At 38.0% G+C, this 4,467-nt stretch overlaps 1 pseudogene; it reads left to right on the top strand.

Moving 5' to 3' along the window:
* The first annotated feature begins 2,602 nt into the window (after positions 1-2,602).
* Positions 2,603-3,289, top strand: LOC103208794 (annotated as a pseudogene).
* Positions 3,290-4,467: the final 1,178 nt, after the last annotated feature.

Here is a 4,467-nt window from a genome sequence, read left to right as displayed (position 1 = left end):
TAGCTTATGGCATGCTTGAACCCTGCAGGTAGCTGTTTCATTGTTCAGCAGCCTGCCATGCTCTTCTGACCTTGGGACTTCCAATGGACTTGAATTAATGGCCTGCCGTGTGGTTTGGTAACATTGGGACTGTGCCATTTTATTTGTCGACTTTGGGCTTGTGAGCCTCAGCAGCCAGTAACTGCTTGAGTGAAGAGATGCCTCTAGCTTTAGTGGGCCGAGAGCAAGAGGCAGAGCTGAAGCCCACGGCCGAGGGCCTTTCACCCAGCTCCTAGTGTCTGGCCCTTGGAACTCAGACTTAAAGCTTCCAAACTGTAAGAGAACAAACTCCTGTTGTTCAGCCATCCCATTTGTGGTATATTCCTTTCTAAGTAACCAGAACAGTATTATTTTCAGTATTCTTTGCCAACATCACAATTAAAATGCATCAATTCTTCTTTGGTCTTCCTTATTCATTGTCCAGCTTCCACATACATAGAAGGCTGCTGAAAATACCATGGCTTGGGTCAGGCCTTGGAAGGAAGGTTGGACAATCTACTTCTGTAGTGACACTGCCTTGGGAACCCAGGGATCCAACTCCACGGCTGTGAGTTTGGTTTGTTTTGGTTTGGGTCAGGCATGCCTTAGTCTTCAAAGGACATCTTTGCTCTTTTAACACTTTAAAGAGATTTTTTTACAGCAGTTTTGCCCACTGCAATAAGTTGATGGATTTCTTGTCTGCTGCTTCCATAGGTGTTAATTGTGGATCCATGTAAAGTGAAATCCCTGACAACTTCAATCTTTTCTCCATTTACCATGATGTTGTTTATTGGTGCAGTTGTGAGGATTTTTGTTTTCTTTATGTTGAAGTGTAATCCATACTGAAGACTGCAGTCTTTGATCTTCATCAGTAAGTACTTCAAGTCTTCTTCACTTTCAGCAAGTAAGGTTGTGTTATCTGTATATTGGGAATTGTTAATGAGTCTTCTTTAATCCTGATGCCATGTTCTTCTCCATATAGTCCAGCTTCTTGAATTATTTGCTCAGCATACACCTTGAATAAGTATGGTGAAAGGATACAACCCTGATACACACCTTCCCTGATTTTAAATCATGCAGTATCCCCTTGTTTTCTGTTCAAATGACTGTCTCTTTGTTTATGTACAAGTTATTCAATTAAATATTCTGGAATCCTGGTATCTATAATTTGTTATGATCCATACAGTCAAATGCTTTTGCGTAGTTGATGAAACACAGGTAAACAAGTTTCTGGTATTCTTTGCTTTCAGCCAAGATCCATCTGACATCAGCAATATTGCAGAAAAAGGATATGATTTATGGGGAAATTGTCAACTTAAAAATTCTACCTAGGAATGAAATGCAAATGGTCTACAAAGAAATGCAAAGGTGCTCAATGTCACTCATGATAAAATAAATTAAAATTAAAATCTACTTTCTTAACTCTCCTCTGCTCTATTGAAATAACCTCTAGCCAGGTTCTCTGCTTTCATTTTTGCACATAGAGCCATCTTTTGAAAACAAAAAGCAGGTCATGTCTTTCCACTGCTCAGTACCTTTCATTAGCTTCCCAGTTCATTTTATAGATATATTTTAACATAAATTATATCATACTGTATATAACATTCTGCACCATTTTATATCTATATATTTTTTTAATTCTTTTCAAGTCAGCATATATAAACCTGCCTCAGTCTTATTAGCTGTCATAATATAGCTAAAGTTCATTTAAATATTCCATTAGTTAACATTTACATTGTTACAACTTTTTGCTGTTATAAATAAGTCTGTAGTGAACATCCTTATGTGGGCTTCCTTGTTTACTCATGAGAGTGTTTCTGGAAGAAAGATAAAGAGAAATACTTTTTTTAAAAATTAATTGCTACTGTCAAATTACTTTCCAAACTAGCTATGCAAGTTATATTTTCCCAATGGAGTCTGAGAATGTTTATTTATTTATACCCTTGCCAACATGCTTCCAGATGATCTGTATTGTTCCACTGACATATTTGTCTACTCTTGCAGACTCATACTAGTCTTTAATTTTCAAAAATTGTGTCTATTCTTTAGCTATTTCTTTAAATAATATGTCCCTCCATTCTCTCCATTTTCTACTTGTAAATGGTAGAACTTTTGAATCTACACTTTCTCAATTTTTTTTCATAACTTCTTTCTCTTCAGTCCTTTGTACTCATTGTGGGAGAATTCCTTGGCTCAATCTTCCAATGCGTGAATTTGCTCTTTAGTAGTCAGAACTGACTCCATAGCAACCACCACCAAAGTGTCCATTCAAAAATACCTATATCAATTTTCTGGAGCATCTGGGAGCAGTGGAAGCCGCCTGCTAACCTGCTCTGGTGCCAAGTCCTCAAGGTGCTGCCAATAAGCGGGACTGGTCACAGGGACAGGGAGTGCTCAGACCAGGACAAGGTCCAACTGACTGCACTGCCTGCATCTCTCTGAACAGCCATGTGGGCATTTGGGAGTTTACTGCACACTGTAATTGTGGTGGCCCTGGGATCCAGAAAAGAGTACCATGATGTAGTCCACCATCAAACACTTCCGTCAGAAGAACACCTCCAGTGCGTAACGGCTCCCAGACCATATGCCAAGAAACACAAATTGGTGTGTGGCCAAGACTTTCATTGACAAAGGAAGATCATCCTAGACTAGGTCATAACTTGGATGGTCATTCAGGAGCTGAAAAATCTTACCCCGTATAGCTGGCTGTTGTATAATTTTCCAAAAACAACATCCACAGGCAGAAACTCTGCATAGGGTTTATAAGATAGACTTTGTGATTAACCCGAACATGCCCTTTGAGGTCTAAAGCAACACCTCACTACTCACTGGATTCATCCAGCCAATGGCTGATTATACAACCTCAAATTCAACCCTACCAAAGACTTTGGCATTGATGATCTGACTGGAGAGTTCTCTCGTTCAGTGTGAGGCTGAGAGACCTGAGGCAGTTATTAGGAGGCTAAAGGCCTAGGAAGCCCAAACACAACTGGTTCTGAAATATTACCAGAAGAAAAGTACATTGGAAACATTGTCCAGAATAGAAACCTACAAGACCTGACTGCAAATATATACATTCCTACAAACATAAGTTCCCCAAGTAAGCCAGAAAGCATCAACGACTCCATCAGGAAAAAAGTATGTTTTTAGTAAGATGAACAGAAAGATCTTCTTGTCCTTTCACTTAGAAGCTTCTTGTCCTAAGACTCCAACATCTATGAATTCCTTGAAAGTTATATTAGTTTCATTTCTACTCTATTCTGGATACTAAGGTTATGTCAAATGAGTCAGATACTAAGATAAGTCTTTTAAAATTGTTTCATCCAGTTACCTTTTATGGGTGTGCAATTCAAAAACAAATGTAAATTGAAAAAAATCTTTTTGAGCAAAATTAAAAGCACTGTTGGTAGTAATCTAATTTTTGTTGAGTAAGAGTAAGTGGTTCATAAAGTTTCCATATTTTTCTGAGAAGTAAAAATATTACATGGCATTAATGTGCAGGAAGTATCTCATCAGAGGCTTTTGCATAGACATTTCTAGAATGGTAGAACAAACTTTTGTGAAATATGTTGTTGTTGTTGTTATATGTCATCAAGTAGGCTCTGACTCATAGCGACCCTGACTCATAGTGACCCCTCCTTGGGTGAGGCCATATCACTACAGAAGTAGGATTGCCCAACCTTCCTTCCGAGGAGTGGCTGGTGGGTTTGAACCACCAGCCCTCTGGTTAGCAGTCAAGTGCCTTAGGCACTATGCTAGCAGAGCTACCTATAAAACTCTAGGAAAAAAAAAAAAAAAGAGACTGGATTTACAGATCAGTTGCAGAACGAAAATTCGCTGCTGCTTCTAAACAAGGAAACTGGCCATATATGCTGTTTTTATTTTGTTCTTCAACATACCCTTAAGGTTACTCAGAATTTTTGGTTTTCTGCAAACATATGTCAAATAACATTTAGGAAATATTGAAATATTACCTTAACATAGTTTGTTTTCTTTTTCAAATACATACATACTGAAGGATATGATTTATGTTAGACAAATGACATTGCATATAAGTTTTTGATTAAGCAGTAAAGTTAAGTGAATTTTCTTCGATGGAAAAGGTAATTAAAGTCTTACATTTTCAGATGTCACTTAGGATAAGGAATGTGTGCTTCAGGACCTGCTAACTTTTTTGATCCAAATGTATAATCTTACTTGATGAGTAACAAGTTAAAGCACAAAACAAACAAATAAATACAAAGAATAAAATAAAACCCATGGCACTATGAATAACAAGCTTTTGGAGTTCCGGCAAGATGGTGGACTAGGCAGAAAGACTGCACAGATGCTCTTCAACAAAGAAAAGGGAAAGCAATTAACACAGACACAGAAGATAATCTTGGACCTCTGAGCCTTGAAGGGAAGGATACAAAAGTGGACTAAACCCCAACTAGCAGAAGAATTTGC

Source organism: Orycteropus afer, unplaced genomic scaffold (genome assembly GCF_000298275.1).
Source record: "Orycteropus afer afer isolate SDZICR_OR568_19922 unplaced genomic scaffold, OryAfe1.0 scaffold00464, whole genome shotgun sequence".
Taxonomy (NCBI): Eukaryota; Metazoa; Chordata; class Mammalia; order Tubulidentata; family Orycteropodidae; genus Orycteropus; species Orycteropus afer.
Note: the sequence above shows the minus strand (reverse complement) of the source record. Positions and strands in the feature narration are given on the sequence as shown.